Source organism: Tursiops truncatus, chromosome 6 (genome assembly GCF_011762595.2).
Source record: "Tursiops truncatus isolate mTurTru1 chromosome 6, mTurTru1.mat.Y, whole genome shotgun sequence".
In the NCBI taxonomy this organism is placed as follows: Eukaryota; Metazoa; Chordata; class Mammalia; order Artiodactyla; family Delphinidae; genus Tursiops; species Tursiops truncatus.
This window is the reverse complement of record NC_047039.1, coordinates 62662458-62685887: the sequence shown is the minus strand read 5'-3', so window position 1 is coordinate 62685887 and position 23430 is coordinate 62662458. Positions and strand designations below refer to the sequence as shown.

Genomic DNA, 23430 nt, shown 5'->3' with positions numbered 1-23430 from the left:
GATGGGAACAGGCTCAACTGGGCTTTTCCTAAGGACACCACTAATTCGGCTGGTGCTGTCAATAGATACTGCTGTGAGCCACTGAGAGAAAACTCTCCAGGGGGCTGAATTTAGATTCAAAAATTGGGAGCATTCTTTGCAGGTCAGTGGTAAGCATTGGTCTTAACATTGGTGGGAAGAGCAGATAGTATGGTTGAAAGAGCATGAGCCTTGGAGCCTAGTAGAGTTGGGTTTGTATCCTTGCTCTGATACATACTTTTGTGTCCATTGATGATTTGTCTCAGTTTCCTTGTCACCAACATTTAGAAAAATCATGTCAGGATGTTACAGAGAGGGCTGAATGAGATGAGATAATACAGGCGATACCACTGGTGCATGGTATGTTCTCAGATTGTGATAGCCAGCAGTGTTCTTTCCTATCTGAACCCCATGTGAAATGGAAAGCAGGAAACTCTAAGGCACCCAGCCAGTTATTGAATCCTTGAATTATAACTTGTTTCTTGTACTCCTATGGAAATAATCTAGAAGAGTGTTGTTTGGGAAATTTGTTAAATAAAGTATGAGAAGCAGGCCCTGTGCCTGTGAGAGCTAGCACTCTATTATAAGGAGGTGGACTTGGGATTGATCCTAGAAATTTCATGTGCTGTAGAAGCTGGCATACCCATTCTATTTTTCTTTCTTTCTTTCCTTCCTTTCTTTATTTCTCTTTTCTTTCTTTCTTTTTCTTTCTTTCTTCTTCTCTCCCTCCCTCCCTCCCTTCCTTCCTCTCTTTCTCACTCCCTCCCTTCCTCTCTTTTTCTTTCTCTCTCTCACTCTCTCCCTCCCTTCCTTCCTCTCTCTCTCTCTCTCTGTCTCACTCTCTCCCTCCCTCTCTCCCTCACCCTCTCCCTCACCCCCTTTCCTTCTTTATTTATTGCTGCGTTGGGTCTTCGCTGCTGTGCATGGTCTTTCTCTAGTTGCGGTGAGCGGGGGCCACTGCTTGTTGTGGTGCACAGGCCTCCCATTGCCGTGGCCTCTCTTTGCGGCACAGCATGGGTTCTAGGCACGTGGGCTTCAGTAGTTGCAGCATGTAGGCTCTGTAGTTGTGGCTCATGGGCTCTAGAGTGCAGGCTCTGTAGTTGTGGTGCATGGGCTTAGTTGCTCTGTGGCATGTGGGATCTTCCCAGACCAGGGCTCAAATCCATGTCCCCTGCATTGGCAGGGAGCTTCTTAACCAATGCTCCACCACGGAAGTCCTCTATGTATTTCTAATGATGACTTCAGGGCAATTATCATTAAACTGTTGAAAGAATTACAGTCACAAAGGATTTTGTTTCTGGAAAATGTTTTCAACATAAGCCTCCTTCAACTCATGTATAAAAGATGCAGGCCAAATTTCTCCTTTAAAAATCTACTGTTTGATTAATTTCCCCTTGCCCAAGTTGTGTAATAGCTAGATCACTTTACAATTCAAAATCGGAGCCTTCCAAAGATGCTTCTTGATTTGATGTCCTAGGTGGCTGAGAAGAAACGGACATTAAGGGATAGCTCGTGGCTTCCTTCAACAGGGTGGAGAATGTCAATATGTACCTGACATTTAAGACTCATATTTTTCTGATTATACATACAAATCATGTGACAGTGGCAAGTAACTCATTTTGACACATATCCAGTGCTCAATTACATCAGGGCTCAAAGCTGATTGGTGCCTCTGTGACTGGCATTTCAGAGGTGTATTAGTTTCGGTCCTATATTGCCTTTCTCTTTTAACTCCAGCCTCAAAGGAATTTAAACAATTTGGCTGGTGGGTAAAGGGAAAGTAATTACTCACTGTATATATAATCATTTACACATTCAGAACCCCCAAAATGTGCCAGTTTTTCACAGCTCGAATTTTGCACATAATTCATTTTCTAAAGATAAAATGACACATTTCAAAAAATATTGCAAAAAACATGGATGTGAGCATTTGAAACATTGTTATATAATAAATAGCCATAAAGTTCCTACAAGTGCTGCTATTTTTGGTGTAGCATCAAATCACTGATCCACCAAGGCACAGTTCTGAACATTACAAAATATTTTCATCTAGTGCTTGGTACAGATAAAAATACTTTACAACTAAAATGTTTTTCACACCTACTGCATTGTTAATACACTCAAGCTCAGTGAATTAGATTCAGATATTTGTTTTGCAAATATTTATTGAGTCCATTTTGTGCCAAGCCTTGAACTAGCACTGCATTTTAAAAGGTCTCATTATATCTGGATGTACAAACAATAAATTTTAGACACAAAAATAAAATACAGTGTTCTACATATTATAAAAGAAATAGTGTGTAGGGATGGTGAATTTTATGAGGTTTTAGACTGAAGAGTCAAGGAAGGACTCCCTAGGATTTAGGTGAAGTGACATTTAAGGTGAGTATGCTGTGTAATATCACAATTACTAAGCATCTCACCTGAGGCCAGGTGGGATGAGATACTGGCATTTGCAAACTTGCTAATACTTGAGAGATAAAGTCCAGTGGTAACTATAAGGGCTGTGGAGTTGGCAGGCTCAACCAAACCAACCACTTATTCAGGGCGTAATGTGCAACTCAAGAGGCCTCTCTCACGGACTTAAAGAGATCCTGCACTACCACAGACAGAAGGCAGATTGGGCTGAAAATCAGGCCCAGGACCTGACTGTGAAAAACAAATTACAGAGAAGCCCTAATATGTAGCCCCACCAAATCTCATACGCCAAAGTCAAGGTTTGATAGGGAACGCATGGGATACTGGGGCATAGAATGGGGACATCTAGATGGAAGAATTGAGTACTCTGGGTCCTCAGAATCCCTTGAACCCTCTGGGCCTTCAGAAGTGGTCCATTATTCCTTGCCTAAAAATACTACAAAGGCTTCCCTTGAGGCAGACGCCTTGCAAGTTGGAAACATTTCTTTCTCAAGATTTGTCTCCACCTCCTTCATGACATCCAGGTCAATAACCAGGATCAACTCCCCAAACGGCCCAACTATAAAATAATGTTGTGAAGGATAAAAGAAAACATATATAGGTTTTAGTTTTATATTGCTGCTGTAGCCAGTTACCACACATTTAAAAAATTCAAGAATACAATTTACTGTTTTACATTTCTGTAGATCAGAAGTCTGGCAGAGCCTCAGGGGTTAAAATCAAGTTGTCAGCAGGGCTGCAGTCCTTTTAGAGGCTAGAGGGTAGGATCCGTTTCCTTGCGTTTTCTAGATTTTAGAGGCCACCCACATTCCTTGACTCAGGGTCCCTTCCTCCTTCTTCAAAACCAGCAATGGCAGGTTAAGTCCTTCTCACTTCATATCACTCTGATCTTCTCTTGCGCTTCCATCTTCTACTTCTCGGACCCTTATTACATTGGACCCACATAACCCATATAATCTAGGATGATCTCCCTATTTCGCAGTTGGCTGATCTGCAAGCTGCATTCCATCTGTAACCTTAACTCCCCTTTGCCATATAATGTAGCACATTCACAGATTCCAGAGATTAGGATGTGGGCATTACTAGAAGGTTATTATTCTGCTTACCACAATATGCAGAGATGCTAAGATAAGTTTCAGGTACATAGGAAATGCTCAGTAAATGTTTGCTGTTATTTTCTGCCTCTGTTCCTGGGCTTCTGCTTGCAGGTGGAAAAAAACACAACCATGAAAACCAGAGGCATCTCAAACCCAATGCGCTCCCCCGCCATCAGTGATATTTCTCCTTCTACTTACTTCTCTGATGTTCCCAAGCTACCATTTTCCCTCAGCCCTTTCCCCAGTCTCAACGTCCTTACAACCAGCAGATGTGACTTTGTAACCTACTTCAACAAAAACTGAAGCCGTCTGGCTTGAACTGTACCATCCTGTGGTGTTCCCACCTCCAAGTTTACCTACCTCTGCTCCCATTCTTGGATCTTTCCCTATGGTCTTGGAGGATTAGAGGTACTCATGGTCAACTCTTCCAACCCATACACTTGGCCTCCCATCAACTTGAGGACATTGCTCCATCCTCTCTTCTCCCTACTTTTAAAAAAAATTTTTACTGAAGTATAGTTGGTATACAATGTTATATTAATTTCTGCTGTACAGCAAAGTGACTCAGTTATACGTATACATATATATACATTCTTTTTCATATTCTCTTCCATTATGGCTTATTATAAGATATTGAATATACTTCCCTGTGCCATACAGTAGGACCCTGTTGTTTACCCATCCTATATACAATAGTCTGTATCTGCTAATCCCAAACTCCTAATCCTTCCCTCCTCCACCCCCCGTCCCCCTTGGCAACCACAAGTCTGTTCTCTATGAGTCCTTTTTTGTTTCATAGATATGTTGATTCGTGTCATATTTTAGATCCCACATGTAAGTATATCATATGGTATTTGTCTTTCTCTTTCTGACTTACCTCACTTAGTATGATAATCTCTGTCCATCCATGCTGCTGGAAATGGCATTGTTTCATTCTTTTTAATGGCTGAGTAATATTCCATCATACATACACACACACACACACACACACACACACCCCACATCTTCTTTATCCATTCATCTGTTGATGGACATGTAGGCTGTCTCCATGTCTTGGCTATTGTAAGTAGTGCTGCTATGAACATAGGGGTACATATATCTTTTTGAATTGTAGTTTTGTCTGTGTATATGCCCAGGAGTGAGATTTCTGGATCATGTGGCAACTCTATTTTTAGTCTTTTCAGGAATCTCCATACTGTTCTCCATAGTGGCTGCACCAATTTACATTCCCACCAACAGTGTAAGAGGGTTCCCATTTCTCCACACTCTCGCCAGCATTTATTAATTGCAGACTTTTTTAATGATGGCCATTCTGACCAGTGTGAGGTGGTACCTCACTGTAGTTTTGATTTGCATTTCTCTAACAATTAGCAATGATGTCTTCTCTCTACTTTTTCTCTGTACTTTACTGTTGCATATTACCTTCTCCTTGAGTTGCTGTCTATAATTTCTTGCTCTGCACAGCAGGCTTCTCTGGCACTATTTTCTCCCAGTTCTATTTCTACCTCTCTCATCACTTCTTGATCCCCTTCAAAGTCTCCTTTTCCTCCACGTACCCCTTAATCTATGGGATATCCCAGATCTTGTCTTTGGTCCCTACTGTTCTTATTTCATCGTCATTTTTTCTCCATCTGATAAATGGTGCTCACTTTGTTCATCCTTCTAAGACTCAGCAACTTCAGGAAGCCTTTCATTGACCTCTCCTCAATGCCTTTCCTCTGAGTTTCCATAGCACTCGTGAGTATCTGCATCTTAGAATTTATATAATATAATGTTGAAATTGTATCTTTGCTGGTCTGTCTTCCCTAATGTAGTATAATCTCCACCTGGATGGAGTATTTTAGTCATCTTTCTTTCTCTGGTACCAACTACAGAGGCTGGCACACAATTAACTCTCAATATAAATTTGGTGAGGTTTTGAAAATAAAAAACTAATGGTGAATTTATAAGGTCCTGGACTTAATCTTTCTTGTCCACTAGATCTACCTTCTGCTGAAAGATGTATGTTCTGTTATATTGAACATCCTCTGTAAAGTAAAATAACATTTTCTAACAAATTTCACTAGTGTCATTCTACTTTGAGTATATGCTTAACAAAGCAAAAGAAACTTTGTTAGGCTAGTTATAAATATAAACAATTTGATGTAAAGTAAATTCCAATACTGGTTCTGATTTCTGTATCTAAAATGCTTCCATTGCTTGCTCCACACATTTTTGGAAGCCCATTTATGGAAACATTCTCATATTTGCACAGTGTTTATGTGGATCTGAATGGCCACAATATGGGTTTTTGTAATGGACGGCTGATTAAATGCTCTGGAAGTCCAGAAATAAGGTCAGATTTGCACAATACTTACTGTATACAGCCTCCATTCAATAGGTTGTTTCATTGACAATGAAATTTGGTAACTTAGTTCTTAAATATCCTATTCATGTCAGGAGATCATGGAGGAGTAGACAGCTTTTTAAAATTTCTGACCCTCCTCTTAGCTCTGCAGTAAAATTATTAAGGTCTCCTGGGATGGTTGCTCTGTTTGACTTGTAAGGGGCATATGTTTTATTGGTGGATGAAGTGATGCATCCTTATGCCAAGTATAATTTTCCAAAGTTCTTTGTGTAACAGATGTTACACAAACAAGAGAAGGCACTTGGAATAAATAGCAACATACAAGTGCAGCTTCCTTTGGAGCTTTTCAAATCTGGGAAATACTGAGTCAGGAAAAAGATAGAGTTCAGTAGAATCAGTTTGTGGTTCAACCTATTTACTGGGTCATCCTTTTCTAAATCAAGCCATATAGAGCAATCCATCTACACAATACTGTATGGCTTCAAAGAATAGTGGAAACATATTTAGGTCACCATGGAGTAATTCATGTTTTTTTTTTTACTTAGCATCGCAGGATGGAAATTGTCCCAGCTTTGTCAGTACAGGAAGCACTCAATAAATATTTGATGAAATAAATCCAGGTCAGACTCTGTCCCCAGTGCTAGGATAAAAAGTTAAATAAGACACATTCCACGCTGGAGGAGGTCACAGTTTGGCAGAAAAATCAAAGAAGCTAACAAAAGGGGATAATAAAATGTGATAGAAGCAAAGTGCTACGGAAGCGTAGTAAAGGGTAAGATTAATTGTTAGGTGGAATAAGAAAAGGTGACATCCTTCAAGTCCCAGTAGGCAGAGAAGCCAGGGGATAAGGGAGAGAAGAAAGGATGTTTCAGGAAGCATCTATGAGGTCTCAATGAGAGAGCATGGAGTATATTCCTGGAACTCTATGTAGTTTGGGCTAAACAAAGATGGTGAAGGGTGAGGGGTGGGAATAAATTAGGTCTGGAACGGCAGGTTGAGGTTGGGTTGTGAAAAGCATCATAAATCGTGGAAAGGAGTTTGCATTTCATTTTCCCCACTGAAAACCTCAATTTTTAAAGATTTATGTTGCCTGTACGACTAGGTTTTCCAAAATCTGTTCCTGGGCATGCTAGTTTTACAGACTGTTAATAGGTGTTAAACGAAAACTCCTATTCAGCTTTTAGTTGAAGGTGGAAAGGTAATTGTCTGGAGCAGATAGTATGGAGGCCACTTGAGAGAGAGTTTCCTGAAATGTGTACAGTCTATGAATGTCTTAAACCAAATTAGACTGCATAGCTAGACCCTATAGTTCTGTCTCTTCCTCGAATGGATTTTACCATTCTGCCCTTCGGCAAAATGAGACTGGCCTGCACTGAGAATTGTATTAGGAAATTATTTGATGTGACATTTATGTGTGCTTCCTCTGAATAGCTGGTTTGTCTTTATCTTAAAGGCAATATAAGTGTTGTAATTGATTGTGTGTCCTTTTTTGTCAAACACTAGGAAGCCTAGAGCCAAGTTTGTGGTTCACCTACAAACGAGGGTCCTCAGGGCATGCATTCTTGGGTAATGACTGAACCCAGGATTCTGTTTGACTTCCTACATTCATATTCCTTTTGCTAAAACGCCTTCATCTACTTATTTGATCATTTTGCAAGCATTTTGCAACGTCTCTCTGGTCTTTGTGGGGGCGGCGGGGGAAAGCTGAGAAGAAAGAGAGTGAACATATATCACTTATCACAGTACCTGGCGTACAGTACATATGAAATGAGGTCTTTTTTCTTTTATTACGATTTTTTATCAGTCTCACCTACTCCACTGCACCATCCTCCATGTTGACAGAAATGGAAAGGTAGCATATATAACAGAAATTATTTTCAAATGCTATTTTCATGATCTCAAGTCCTTTAAGCACAAAATTAAATGGACAGATATGAGGTGAACAGTCACCAACTGCAAGTTCCTAAACCTTGTGCTGAAAAAGAGACAAGTCAGTAAGTCAAAGAGATGGTAAATGGAGCTTCTAATCTGATGAGGGAGATAGGATAGCACTATGGGCCCTGGGATCCTCATCTGTAAAATGGGAATAATAATACAGCCTAATTTATGGAGTCATTGTATGGATTCTGACTTTATATCAGTAAAGTGACAAGAATAACGCCTGGCACATAATACTCAGTTAATATTTATTATTGCTGTAAATTATAGTTCATGTGGGCACCCCCAGAATGTACAGTCATTAAGGGATCTAAAAATTCAAACAAGGGGGAAATCACTTCTAGCTGAAGTCATACAGGAAGGCTTCCCAGAGGAGGTGAGATTTGAACAAGACCTTAAAGGATGGAGATAATTCAACTAGGCAGAGAGGAGTAAGGGGAGTTGATCCCTTTGGGAACATCTCCCCCCACCAAAAAAGAAAAGGTAGAGAGGAAGGATATATCCCATCAGGAAGAGACCTCAGGAGAGCAGAGGACTCATGAAGGGGGTTCATGGGTGGCAGGGCTGGCACAGGCCCCTGTCCTATTGTATCCTCGCTGTCCACAGAGTCAGCACTAATGCCCTGCCTCACGATGGGCTCCTCCCCAACTATTCCCCTGAAAGAAAATCCACGCTGTTCTCTGAGAGACATCGGAGCATCCTTCTGAATCCTTTATCTACCTCGTAGCCAGCAGGAAAATTACTTCAGGGTGTGATGATTACAGGGAGCTCCAGAGACCCTGTCCATTCTCCCTGTAAATTCCTACACAGGGACTGAAAAAACGGTGATTCTATTTTGGGCAGTAGAGTGCTTAGGAAGAAAAGTGCAGGAAATGTGAAATGAGAAGGTGGCAGAATTCCCATCTGTGCAGACACCGAAAGGCCTTTATTACAGAACTTGAGAGAGAAACTCGGTGAGTTCCCGCCCTGATGGCTGGATGGGCTCCAGCGTGGAGGCTGCAGAAGGCCACAGCCAAAATGGCTGCAATGATTTCAGAGACAAGGGTTCAAGGCTCCTTTCTCACACTGATCTGTTTAAAGAGAAGAAAGTGTGTTTTTAAAGATGTCCCATAGTCTGGGATTTCTAGAGCCCTTAAGGTTTGGAAGGGAGGGAAAAAAATCCTATCAGCTCAAAGATGTTAATTTCGATAATTAACCACAATCCTTACACCAAGAGGAAAAAAACCCAATTTTAAACTGCAGCAGTGAACTGTGAATCAACAGAGTATACAGAAGGTTTGACTGATGTGTGCATGCCGATAAGCTTATGCCTATCGGTGACAGAAGCCTTAAAAGCAGAAGGATGAAGATAGCAAGCAAAGAGTGAAATTGCAGTTATAGCTATTTATTTATACCCTGACTCATTCTAAAATTATTTGAGCTTGCCGAAATTCAAGTGGCGAAGTCGAACTATTCAAATTAACACCTGCTGACACCACTGAGTATCACATTTAAAGCAAATGCTAAACTCTGTACGGGAGAGATTTTCCTTTTTTTTTTTTTTTTTTAATTTTCCTTTCTGCCACGAAACACTGCTCTGAGTGGGGAAAAGAGCATTAGTGAAGCCTGGAAATTCATTTGAGTCAAACCTACACTCCCCACTTCTGTCACTGTCGTCAATGCCACAGAGAAACATGTTTCACAAGGGGAACATCTCTAAATTAAAATTTTTATTAAAATATGAGAGACAGATACATGCCCAAATCATAAACATACAGCTGGATGAAAACTCCACAGCCAGCACCCAGATCAAGAAGTAGACACTACTGGGGTCCCAGATGCCCCTTCTATCAGTTACCCTGTACATTGGAGAGTAACTATTCTCATGATTTCTAACACCATATATAACTTTTACCTGCTTTTTGAGCTTATAAAAATGGAATTCTACATCATTTATTTCTGGCTTCCTTCACTCAACATTACGTTTGTGAAATTCATTCACAGTCAGTCAGTCTCACTGTTGTATAGGATTTATTTATTTTAAATGCCGTGATTTACTTACCCATTCTATGGTTACGAGACATTTGGGTTATTTACAGTTTGGGACTAATCCAGAAAATGCTGCTTTGAACAGTCTTGTACATGTCTTGCATATGTTGGGATTATACCCAAGAGTGAAATTTTTATTGGAAATATTTTTGAGTGCTTGCTATTGACTGGAAACGATGAAAGTAGGCTAGGCACTGGAATAAAGTCATAGAAAAACCCAGCCCTTGCTTGCAAGGACCTCAAGACCCAATCAAGGACAGAGATGGGCCAGCAAATACTCTTAGCTGTTTGTAGGGGTCATGTGTGAGAGAGCCTTGGACTGAATCGGGGGGACAAGGGAGGTGAGAGGGAGGGAGGGAGAGGCAGAAAAGGTTTCTCTCAGTAGGGATGACACTCAAATTCAGTTTTGAAAGACAAGGAGGCATTGACGGGGGGACCAAGGGGAGAAGGGAAGGGAACAACCTGTGGAAAAGCAGACGCAAGTGAGAAAGCAGGTCAAGTCCAAATACAGTGTGTTAGAGAAATAGCGGAAGGTGGGAAGTCTGTGGTGACAGTGAGGGCTAACTCGGTAAGTTGGGGGCATATCACGAAGGACCCGGCTAGCCATCCAAGGAATACATATATTATCCTGAATGTGATGGGAAGCCACAGAAGATTCAAGGGCCATGGAGTGACAAGATCAGTTCATTCAGGTGGCTCTGCAAAGGCAGGACTGGAGAGGAAGAACCAAGGAGTTGGAAAGGGACCAGAGAGTGTGCTTTATCTGGAAAGGGGAAAAGAAATATGGTATTTTAGCAGATGGAAACTTGGTGATTCTTTGAAGGTCTGCCGGTGGCCCAATATCGTGGCCAAATGGAACAGGCTTCTAATGGAATACAGAGTGTATGTTGGGGGGTGGGGGCAGGGAGGTGTGGATGTGTGTGGGTTCCATGTTTCAACGTGTAGAAACCACACACAGTAATTCATGCAGAAGGCTTTGGGGGACAGCAGGCCACCTGCTGACATCCAGACTGGTGCAGGCAAGGAGCCCTCTGCTTGATCGCAGAAAGGCAAACCATATGTGTGAGGAGTTCCAGCCAAAAAACCAATGCACTACAACTTGGGTCTGGAACAGGATCTCATCACTCCCCATCCGCACTGGAGACTAAGATGGAATGTTGAGTGGAAACCAGCCAGTTCGAATCCCACCCAGCTCCCTGCTAGACTCCTGAGAGGATTCTAGAAAAGTTTCCAAGCCTTTGTTTTCATGATTCAAATCATAAATTCAGTAGTAATATTTGTATGTAAACTTACCTAATGTGGTGGTCTGGTTGGAGCCCAGAAACTTGGCATTAGGATTCAGTGTGGACATTTGACAGAGCAGAGAGGTGTGTAAAATAGGATGGAAAGATGCTGATTACTTTATTAAGTTCAATTTTATATTTAAAAAATAAATTTCCTACTCATTCTTCTAAGAATAAAATTGGTAATATATTAGAAAGTATGAAAAAGTCATAAGTAGAAAACATTTGCCCCATGTTTCACTGGCCAAAGAAAACTATAAGGAGAGAGTTTTCAGTCCTTCCTCCTTTTTTCCTTTATTTATATCCTTTATTCTTTTAATTTATACATAGTTGTAATCTTTTTGCCATATTCGGTATTATCTCATATTAAAAAGTTTTATCAACAAATCATTGTATCTTATTTTTGTTAAAAAATAAAATTTCATTACAAAATTTATAAGCAATACTACGTAAAAAGAAAACTAACCAGAAGTTCCAACCACCCAGAGATAATCATTACCAATTCTTAGTACAACTCTTTCTTGGCATTTTATGTGTTCTGATCTATAATTTAACAAAATTATAATATTTCACCTATTTTTCATTTTTTATTATTACCTATATATTATTAATATTTTTGCTAACTATATTCCATTGTATAGCACCATATTGTATTAGTTCCTATCTGGGGATATTTAAGTTCCCAATTTTTTCTTAATATAAACAGTGTTACACTTGTTCAATTTTTTAAAAAATATATTTCTATATGGATTTGCTGAGCAAAAAAAAAGAATTAAGACTTTGCTTACATACTACCAACTTTCTGTCTAGAAGCTATGTACCAACTTATACTACCAACGGCAAAGTTATGCCCATTTCTCCACAATTTCACCAACACTGGGTATTATCAATATTTTTTTTCTTCAACTAATTTTTATCAGATGAGTGAAAAGGAAATTTTATTATTTCCTTTAATACTAATAAGGTTAAATATTTGTGTTTGTGGTACATTTTTATTTCTTTTGTAAACCACCTGCTCAAAGATAATTTTTAAACTGGCATAGTTCTGTCATGTGGATATAGCATTATTTATCTAAGCGTTTTCTATCGAAAAGGGAAAGCCAAATATATGTGTAAGGAGTTCAAGCCAAAAAGCAAATGCATTTCTACATGTGTCTGAAACAATTTGCCAAGATCTTAGTGCCCTCTGTCCCTTCTGGAGACTTGCAGATTTCCACATATATCTATATAATGCTGGAATGAATATCTTTGAACATATAGACTTTTTAATTTAATTTTTATTTTATATTGGAGTATAGTTGATTTACAATGTTGTTAGTTTCAGGTGTACAGCAAAGTGATTCAGTTATATGTATACATATATCCATTCTTTTTCAGATTCTTTTTCCATATAGGTTATTACAGAATATTGAGTAGAGCTCCCGGTGCTATAAAGTAGGTCCTAGTTGATTATCTATTTTATATATAGTAGTGTGTATATGTTAATCCCAAACTGCTAATTTATCCCTCCCACCCACGTTTTTCCTTTGGTAACCGTAAGTTTGTTTTTGAAGTCTGTGAATCTGTTTCTGTTTTATAAATAAGTTCATTTGTATTCTTTTTTTTAGATTTCACATGTAAGTGATATCATATGATATTTGTCTTTCTCTGTCTGACTTAGTTCACTTAGTATGATCATCTCTAGGTCCATCCATGTTGCTGCAAATGGCATTATTTCATTCTTTTTTATGGCTGAGTAATATTCCATTGTGTATATGTACGACATCTTCTTTATCCATTCATCTGTCGATGGATATTTAGGTTGCTTCCATGTCTTTGCTTTTGTAAATAGTGCTGCAATGAACATTGGGGTGCATGTACCTTTTCAAATTATGGTTTTCTCCAGATATATGCCCAGGAGTGGGATTGCTGGATCACAGGTAGTTTTATTTTTCGTATTTTAAGGAACCTCCATATTGTTCTCCATAGTGACTGTACCAATTTACATTCCCACCAACAGTGTAGGAGGGTCCCCATTTCTCCACACCTTCTCCAGCATTTATCATTCGTAGATTTTTTGATGATGGCCATTCTGACCCATGTGAGGTGATCTCTCACTGTAGTTTTGATTTGCATTTCTCTCATAATTAGTGAGGTTGAGCATCTCTTCATGTACTTTTTGGCCATCTGTATGTCTTCTTTGGAGAAATATCTATTTAGTTCATATGCCTGTTTTTTTTGATTGGTTTTTTTTTTTTTTTTGATATAGAGCTGCGTGAGCTGTTTTTATATTTTGGAGATTAACCCCTTGTCAGTCGCCTTGTTTGCAAATATCTTCTCCCATCGTGTGGGCTGTCTTTTCATTTTGTTTATGGCTTAAAAGCTTTTAAGTTCAATCAGGTCCCATTGGTTTATTTTTGTTTTCATTTTGATTACTCTAAGAGGTGGATCCAAAAAGATACTGCTGTGATTTATGTCATAGAGTGTTCTGCCTATGTTTTCCTCTAAGCGTTTTATAGCAGCTGGCCTTATATTTAGGTCTTTAATCCATTTTGAGTTTATTTTTGTGTATGTTGTTAGAGATGTTCTAATTTCATTTTTTTACATGTAACTGTCCAGTTTTCCCAGCACCATCTATTGAAGAGACTGTCTTTTCTCCATTGTATAGTCTTGCCTCCTTTGTTGTAGATTAATTGACCATAGGTGTGTGGGTTTATTTCTGGGCTTTCTGTCCTGTTCCATTGATCTGTATTTCTGTTTTTGTGCTAGTACCATATTGTTCTGATGACTGTAGCTTGGTAGTATAGCCTGAAATCAGGGAATCTGATTCCTCCAGCTCCGTTTTTCTATCTCAGGATTGCTTTGGCAATTTGGGGTCTTCTGTGTTCCCATGGGAATTTTACAATTTTTTGTTCTAGTTCTGTGAAAAATGCCCTTGGTAATTTGATAAGGATTGCATTGAATCTGTAGATTGACTTGGTGAGTATAGTCATTTTGACAATATTGATTCTTCCAACCCAAGAACATTGGTACCTCTTTCCATCTGTTTTTGTCATCTTCGATTTCTTTCATCAGCATCTTATAGTTTTCAGAGTACAGGTCTTTTGTCTTCTTAAGTAGGTTTATTCTTATGTATTTTATACTTTTTGATGCCATAGTAAATGGGATTGTTTCCTTAATTTCTCTTTCTGACCTTTAGTGTATAGAAATGCAACAGATTTCTGTGTATTAATTTTGTATCCTGAAACTTTACCAAATCATTTTTTAGCTCTAGTAGTTTTCTGGTAGCATCTTTAGGATTCTCTATGTATAGTATCATGTTATCTGCAAACAGTGACAGTTTTACTTCTTCTTTTCCAGTTTGTATTCCTTTTATTTCTTTTTCTTCTCTGACTGCCGTGGCTAGGACTTCCAAAACTAGGTTGAATAACAGTGGTGAGAGTGGACATCCTCGTCTTGTTCCTGATCTTAGAGGAAATGCTTTCAGTTTTTCACCACTGAGAATGATGTTAGCTGTGGGTTTGTCATACATGGCCTTTATCATGTTGAGGTAGGTTCCCTCTGTGCCCACCTTCTGGAGAATTTTAATCATAAATTGGTGTTGAAATTTGTCAAAAGCTTTTTCTGCATCTATTGAGATGATCATATGGTTTTTATTCTTCAATTTGTTAATATGGTGTATCACACTGATTAATTTGCGGATATTGAAAAATCCTTGCATCCCTGGGATAAATCCCACTTGATCATGGTGTATGAGCCTTTGAATGTGTTGTTGGATTCGGTTTGCTAGTATTTTGTTGAGGATTTTTGCGCCTATGTTCTTCAGTGATACTGGCCTGCAATTTTCTTTTTTTGTGTATGTGGTTTTTTTTGTGTTTGGGTATTTAGGATAAATTCCTAGAAGTGGTGCTATTAGTTCAAAAAGTATGGCTATTGTAACTATTCTAATTACACTCAGTATTACTTTAATGTAGAGTTAGCCTTTATTATAAGAGTTAAACAACCACTAATCTGAAAACAGATGTCCATAAAGGTAGACTAGATTTCTTATATTGGTGGGTTAAGGTTTGTTTTGTATTTAATATGATATACCAAGTAAGACAGAAAGCATGTCTTGCCAAACACTCTGAAAATTTGGAACATTCATTAGTCTCATCAAACACACACCCAGGATTCTGAAGGTGTGAGGCAGAATGATGTGCCCTCTGGTTCTAGTCATAGGTACACTGGAGAAGACGGAAATGGGAAAAGATTTCGGAGGTCAGAGATACTTGTACTAACTCCTTTGCCTTGTTCTTTTGGGATCATCTTCTGGCATCATTTAGCATGGATTCTTAGTTATGGATCCAACCTCTCCATTTTTTTTTTAGGGGTAATCTCACTAAAATACAGCAGAGAACAATGTGTGTGAGCATACCAATGTATGTATGTGTTTATGTATTTGGTGCTAAGGAAAGAGGGTTTTAAACATACTTGATGACCCGAGAAGCTTTTTAAAATGCACATTCCTGAACAACATGCAAGGGCATCTGGGGTAAAACCATAATACTGTAGTTTAATGTGCTTCTCAAGTGATTCTGATGATAAGTGAGAATTGTCTTCTGGTCTCTATTTCATTGATATCCTCTATTATTCTAATGATTGTTCCTTTGCACGTTATCTGTCTTTTCTCTCTACTTGCTTTTCAACTAGAGTTTGTTTTTCTTCAGTGTTCCAGTCTTCACAGGATTAACAGTGGATTTCTATATTGTGCAAGACTCAGTGTGGTTCTTCAGACTGAGGTTTCATGGCTTTTCTTAGTTCTGAAAAATTCATAGCTATTTTCCCTTAAAATATTGCCCCTTCCCCATTTTCTCCTTCTGAAATTCCCATTAGACGCAAATTGAAACTTCTAGTTTAATCATCCATTTATCCTAACCTCTCTTTTGGGTTTCACATCTCTTTATCTCCCTCTGGGTAATTTTCTCACGTACATCTTTCATATCATCAATTCTCTCTATAACTAACTGTCCCAATCTGCTCTTAAATTGGTCATTGTGTTTAATTTTATTCACAACTTTTCATTTTGAATCGTTCTATTGGGTTGTGTTTCATATCTGCTTGTTCTTTTTGAATGCCCTGGTTTTTTTTATGAGGGTTGTTATTTCTCCCTTTATCTCTTCAATGATTGTAAATATACTTAATTTACAGACAGCTTTTGATCATTATATCTCAGGTTCTTGTGGTGCTTTTCCTCCCACATGTATCTGCTGACTCTCCCATGTTGTGAACCACTTTCTTACTTAATCTGTACTTTTTAATTGTGAGCATATTTTCGGCTAGGTTATATTTCCCTGTGGAATCCCTGTGTGTACTGTAAGATTTGGTGGTAACCATTCAGAGAAGTCTTACATTTGATTTTTCTGAGGATTCCAGGAGTTTCAGTGGTCTGAAATATTTCCAGTATCTCCATCAGTATCTCCATTTGGGATTCCTATTCTATGAAAATAGTCTAAAATTTGGATTCTACACCTGTGCATAACATAGAGTTTTAAATTGCCATTTATCGTGTGGAACTTCTTCCCATCCAGATATCTAATCAGTGAGAATTTTGCCACTTGGGCGTTTGTAGTAAGTGAACGATGTTTCATAGTCCCTTTATATGGTGGGAGCAGCTCTTCCTCGGTCCTAGCTTTATGCATGAATTTCAGTTCCAACTCCTCACCTTTCACAGGCCCAAAGGCAAGTCTTTTGTTCTAGACATGTAAAAACCACAGCCCCTAGCCGTTAGGTCACATAGCCATGTCTGATATCCTCTGTTTCGTTCTGGCATCAGCTCATGCACTTACCATATCGGTTACGAGATTCTTCTTTATTTTTGGCCTGTAAGAATTTCCTTTCTCTCTCCCTCCCTTTCTTCCTTGGCAATGTATATCATAGTTTTGTTATATTTTATCCAGCATTTCTGTTACATGTAGTACACAGAAGGACGTCAATATGTTAAGTAGTTGAAACTAGAACCCTGCATTAGTCAGGTTTGGAGACCACCAGCAAGTGCAGTAGAGAATATGTGATCTTTGAAACTGGAACCAGAGTTTGAACTGTTTAACTTTACTACTTTCTACTTGAGTAAGCTCTGCTAAGTCACATAATCTCGCTAAGCTTTATTTTTATCATCAGGAAACTAGGGATAATACTATTACTAGTTTTCCTTCTAGGTTCTTCCTTATTGCTCTAAATTCCTTCCTTTATAAATTCAAGCCATTTCTCCACCCTCCATACCTACAAAGGTGGGAGCAGACTGCAAGTTTTTTGGAGGCAAGAACCATAGACTATTCAATATTTTCTCTTACAAAGCAAATAAAGAAATAGTAGTTGATTGAAGGACCGTGGGAGGAGACTGCAAGTTTCTTGGAGGCAAGAACCATAGACTATTCAATATTTTCTTTTACAAAGCAAATAATGAAATAGTAGTTGATTGAAGTACCTTGTTAATTTCCTTTTATTAATGTACTTTTCCGTACCGACCCACTGAGAAAAACTGGTTAAAAAAAGACAGACCTGGGATTGGAAGAAATGAATTTCATTTCTCAAGAAGTTTCCAAGGGTGAAGTGCGGGGTAGACTACATTTCTGTGGAGTTTCACTCCCTAGAGTTCTCCTTCTCTCCCTAGGGTGCATGTGAGTGAAAATGTATGTTGGTTTAGAGGCTCTGCTTGGATAAATGTTTCAGAGCCCCTAAATCTGTCACAGTAGCTCTCAGGCTGAGCCAAGGTGAACAGTCACACAGTAATTGCTCCAGAGCCTCAGGTATCAGGCAGCACAAGCAGGGAGGTCCCTGGATTCCTGCTCACCTTATGCCCAGGAGCAGAGACATCACCCCACATGCCTAGGAGGAGCTTTCCCCAAATGCTGTATTTACCATATGGTAAAATTCCTTGTCAAACAGCAGAGCAATGAGATGTAAAACACAATTAGAAAAAAAAACAGTAGTACATAAAAATAACCAGTTTGCTCAGTGATGCTGGTGGTTGGTAGACTCCAGGTGAAAATCAGTAATCATTACAGAAGGCAACGTGGTGGTGGTGCTCAAAAAGTTTAGTGTACACGTCCTTTGTTTCAGCTACTCACTTCTAGAAGTATATGCCACAGGCACACTCACACAGAAGTATGAGGTTGTCCATGGCAGTTCAATTTTTAATTTTTAGCAGTTTATTTCTCATAATGAAAAATGTGGAAGAGAATAAAAATTCTCATCAATTGGGAGCTGATAAGCGCCATCACACAATGGAGTGTTCTGTAGGTACGAAAATTACGCAGTAGATCTCTGTATACGCAAATGGAAAGGTGTCCGAGATACACTGCTTATAGTGACTGAGAGCGTGAACTTGGGAGCCAGTCTGCCTGAGCCCAAATGCTTGTGTGACACCAGGCAGATAGAGAGCTTCCCAGCTCTGTGCCTCAGTTTGCTCATGTATGAGGATAACAGTAATATTTAAGCCATAGGGTTACTGTAAGCACCAAAATAAGTTCATATAGGAAGTGCTTCTAACAACATCAGACTCACAGTGAAGTACTAAACTATCATTATGTTAGCTATTATGAGTAGTAACAGTAGTAACTAAAAATAACTAATGCTAACTGCTTATTTCTGGGGCTTATACTTGTGGAGTTTGAGGTGAAAAAGTAGACTTTTCCATTTTCATTTTATATCATTTGGATTAGTTACAGTGAACACAGTACTTTTATTAAAAAGAATAATTAAAATCATTATTCAAAAGTATACGGGATAAGAAGACACTTGTTTTGCAAGTTTGACATGTAACAGGGACTTAACCAAAATCACAATTACTGACGGCTGTATATTTAATACATTAGAAACTGATTAATGTAAGCAATCCCTTACATTTAATCCCTTGTATCTGTAATGCATTTTACACTTAGCAAAATGTCTTCTCATTCATGAGTTGATTTAATCCAACTAACTGGTTTATTAATAAGTTCACTTAGTCCCTGTGAAGTGAATTTTCATATTGTTATTCCAAATAAAGAAGGGACGAGAGGGACTTCCCTGGCAATTCAGTGGTTAAGACTCTGTGCTTCCATTACAGGGAGTGCGGGTTCCATCCTTGGTCGGGGAGCTAAGATCCCAAAAAGATCCTGCATGCTGTGCGGGCAAAAACTAGAAGAAAAAAAAAAGGGGGAGAGAGTGAGAGAAAGTGAGAGAGAGTGGTTGAGAGGAAGTGAGAGAGAGTGGTTATTGGTATTTTTGGTTTTGTTGTTGTTGTTTTCTCCCTGCTCATGGCAAAGCTGGACAGGCTACGAAATTGAAGCTTAGAGTATTAAGGGCTTGCTTAAGCTCAGACAGCTTCTGAGTAATAGAATGGACGAAAAACCAGGCTTCCCAAGGCGAAGGTCTTTCTGCCAAACCATGATTACCCTGTAAACTGGGCCACTACCATGATGACAAAATAGATTTATAATTCTACCCTACACATAAACACTATCAAGTATCTGGTTGGTAAAAAGGTGGGTTTTTAGTGGGTCAGCAGGTGAGAACAGCCAAAAAGTCAGTTCTCTAAGTTTATAAAAAAAGCTTATAACTGCCCCAGGAAAAATATGACCTGTGTTAATGGCAACTGACACAATAGAATGTAGAGTTGGCTCCTATCCCAAACACCCTTGGGTAGGATAACACTAATAAGATATGACCCTAAGGTGAGATGATGAACAAATGAGATTGGCAGAGCCAAGAGTATAATTAAAGATAGTTGCTTTGGGATGTAGTTGAGGTCACCATAACAATGAACAAATTTAAAACAATAAGCCAAAGAGCCTGAGAACTACATCATCTTTGGCAAGTCGCTTTTCTCTCTGGTTTTCTCACCTCTGAAAGTGAGGAAGTTGGACTAGATGGCCTCTAAGGCCATCTGTTAATCCATTCATTCTACAAATAGGCACTGAGTGATTTTTTTTTTTTTTAGTTCCAGGCACTGATGATACTAGTTGAGTAAAGATGGATGAGGTCACTTCTCTCAAGGAGTGGTGGGCGTTAGACAGACAATAAACAAACAAAAATATCAGAGAGGAATAAGTGTTATCCATAGAATTAAAATAGGCTGATGGTAGAGAAAATGACTGAATAAGTACTCTAGGTGGGTACCCTGGGAAGGATTCTCTGAGGCGGTGACTTTTTAGATAAGAAGAGAATATTGAATGTGCGCTGTGAGAATGAGAGAGAAGCTCATTCTAGGCAGAGGAAGAGCTGGGTCAAAAACTCTAGGGAGGAAATGAGCCTGGTGTTGTGAGGAACCAAAGGAAGGGTTGGTAGACCAGAGCTAGAACATGTATGGTTCTGTAAATCATAAGACTTGGAGGATTTTAAGCAGTGGCGTGATCTGATTTATGCTTCTAAAAGTTTGCTATGTGCAAGCTTGGAAGCAGGGATCCCAGGTAAGAAGCTACTGCAGTAGCCTAGAAGAAATATTATGATGTCTTTGTCTAAGGTAAGAGTCAAGAAAATGCAGAGAATTGGACAGATTCAAGGTATTTATGGGAGTAGAACCCATAGTGTTTGTAGATAAATAGTTTTTGTGGGTAAAGTGAAAGAAATGAATCAAGGGTAACTGTCAGATTAGGAGCTTGAGCAAGTAGCTGGATTTTGGTGCCATTTTCCAAAATGGGAAGAAAGAGGTATGTAAGGGGTAGTTAGGATGTTATCCAGACAGGAGTGACTCAAGAGTTCTGTATTGGTCATGCTAAGCACTAGAGGCCTATTGAACATTTGTATGAAGATGTCAAGGAGGCAACTAGAGTCAGGAGTCCTGGGGATACAACACAGTTAAATGTCTGGGAGTCATTAGCATAAAAGTATGGACTAGATGGCATCACCTAAAGAGACCTGGTAGACAGAAGAGAAGAGGTGAGTACAGGATCCGGAAGCACTCTTCCATTAGAGGTCAGGTTGAGGAGGTGGACCTAACACAGGAGGAGAGAAAAGAGTGGCCAACGGGATAGGAGGTAGCAGCAATATTGGGAGAGAGTGGTATCCAGGGAAACTCTAAGAAGCAGAAACCAATCCAGTGTATTAAATGCTGCTAGGAGGTCAAGTTACAATAATACCAGAAAGATCAAGTATGTGAGTCCACATAAAGGAAATCACGTTTAAGGATCCAGCTCTGTCTACAACTAGTTTCTATAACCTTGAGGGCTTGGGGAGGAACTCTCAACAATATGTTAGACGAGAGGTCTAGAGCGTTAAATTGAAAGTCCCATAGCGGGACAGTCTAGTGTGACTGTCCCCAAATGGAGAAAATCTCAGGCATCAAGAGGATAAAGAAACATGTGGTTTCAGCAGAGTCACTGAAACAAGGAGAAGGAGGTACATCAAGATAAATGTAATTATCATGATGCGTAGAATGGATCTACATGCAGTAATTACAGAAATAAGGAGTATATGTAAATTGGCACCAGTCCAGAAGTAAAGTTTCTTGATAGTTATCATGTAACTACTAGAGTTTTCACCTCTAATAGTTGGGTATGTGGCACAAACTTAAGAATGATTCTTCTGGGCTTCCCTGGTGGCGCAGTGGTTGAAAGTCCGCCTGCCAATGCAGGGGACGCGGGTTCATGCCCCCATCCGGGAAGATCCCACATGCCACGGAGCGGCTGGGCCCATGAGCCATGGCCACTGAGCCTGCGCGTCTGGAGCCTGTGCTCCGCAACGGGAGAGGCCCCAAGAGTGAGAGGCCCGCGTACCGCAAAAAAAAAAAAAAAAAAGATTCTTCTTTGGGCTAGAACTGTCTTCAGAATTCGTAAGAATTCGTGAAGCTGATTATTCTGAGGACATACGTCAGCATGAAGCTAATAGCTCTACCTTAAAATGGGTACGAATTTAATAGTGGGGAGGGGAGACCATGATAAGCAATACGGTGGGGAAATAGAGTCCAAGGTGCAGAAATAGCAGGAAGAGCTTTAGGAACCCACCCACATATCTCACAGTGAATTTTTTGTTGTTTGTTTGTGCTGCCGTAATAGAAATTATCTCAATCTTCTCAAGACTTCAATACACATTTACACAAATAAATACGTCATGTGCTTAGAGAACACTCTGTAGGTCCTGACACATAGGAATCTCCCAATTAAAAAGCCAACTCATCACCCAGTTACTCTACAGTGCACTTTACAGTTGACAAGCCAAGTGTAAGCACACAGAGCTTCCAGCATTCTAACTTTTACAATATGAACAGAAAACCAGTGATGGCTTGACAGTTGAAGAAAGCCTCTACCATAAAAGATAGAGACATCAAAACAGAAGCAAGGAGGAAAGAAAACTCAAAAAAAAAGAGAGAACGCACTAAAAAGAAGAAAATTTAAAAAAACATATTTAATGACCTCAGAAAGAGAAGATAAGCTATCGTTAAAACAAGGTCAGGATGCTATTAAGAAAAAGGAATACGCAGACATTATTATTAGGATAAGAAAGCATTCTTAGAAATGTAAATATGAGAGCTAAAATTACATGGATAAATATACATTTATATGCGTATTGTATATATATGGCAAATAGGAACATACCTCAAAACCTTTAAAAAATGGGACAGAAAAAAAGAAGAAACCAGAAGGCCAATCCCAGAGGCCCAACAGCCTACCGTAAGGATCCACAAGAGAAAAATGTCAAGAGAAATAGTACAAGAACATTTTCTGGACCTGCAGAAAAGTCCTCCCGAACACCCAGCACAATAAATGAAAAATACCAACCACTGCTGTAAAATTTCAGAATACCAGGAAGATAGTAAAAGACAGGTCACATGTAAACAATCGAGGATAAGAGGGCAGTGAACACTGTACCCAGGGCTATCAAACTAGAATACAAACGCTAACATTTAAGATCTAACAATTATTTGTCTCCCATTCACCTTTTCTCAAGAAGTCTTCTAAAGGATTGGCTTCCCCCTAAAGCAATAAGGTACACCCAAAAGAAGTAATATCCAGAAAATGAGGAATCAGTACAGAAAGGAGATATGGGAAATTCCCTTGACGATACTGAAAATCCATCCTACTATGACAGCAGGTACAGGTATAGTACACAAGCAAAATCCAGAGGAAAATGAGAGCACAGGGACATGCAGGAGAAAGAGTTCTAGTGTAAAAGAAAAAACCAATTGCTTATCGGGTAAACTTGCTTGTGTAGAAAGTTTTCTCAAAGGCTGTGCTGCTTCAGTTTGGGAACGTGGATACAAAAGCCAGACGGGCCGGGCTCAAATGCTGCCTCTGCCACAATGCCTCTGCCACAGGCAGCCTCCCGGTGCTTCATGTTTCCCGTCTATAAAATGTGGATCGTG

The 23430-nt window shown here is 39.3% G+C and overlaps 2 long non-coding RNA genes across 22 annotated transcripts in view; one reads left to right on the top strand and one right to left on the bottom strand.

Annotated features, from left to right (window-relative positions):
• LOC117312632 (uncharacterized) overlaps window positions 1-23430 on the top strand; it is a 128801-nt gene that overhangs the window by 92842 nt on the left and 12529 nt on the right. The window lies entirely within an intron of this gene.
• LOC109549903 (uncharacterized) overlaps window positions 757-23430 on the bottom strand; it is a 148510-nt gene continuing 125836 nt past the window's right edge. For 17 of the 20 annotated variants that reach the window (XR_012332522.1, XR_012332523.1, XR_012332530.1 and 14 more), the window contains one exon: window positions 3035-19268. This is a non-coding gene — a long non-coding RNA (uncharacterized lncRNA). Of the gene's footprint in view, window positions 19269-23430 lie in introns of all 20 variants that reach the window. The other 3 variants (XR_012332531.1, XR_002176305.3, XR_002176308.3) reach the window with 3 other exon arrangements.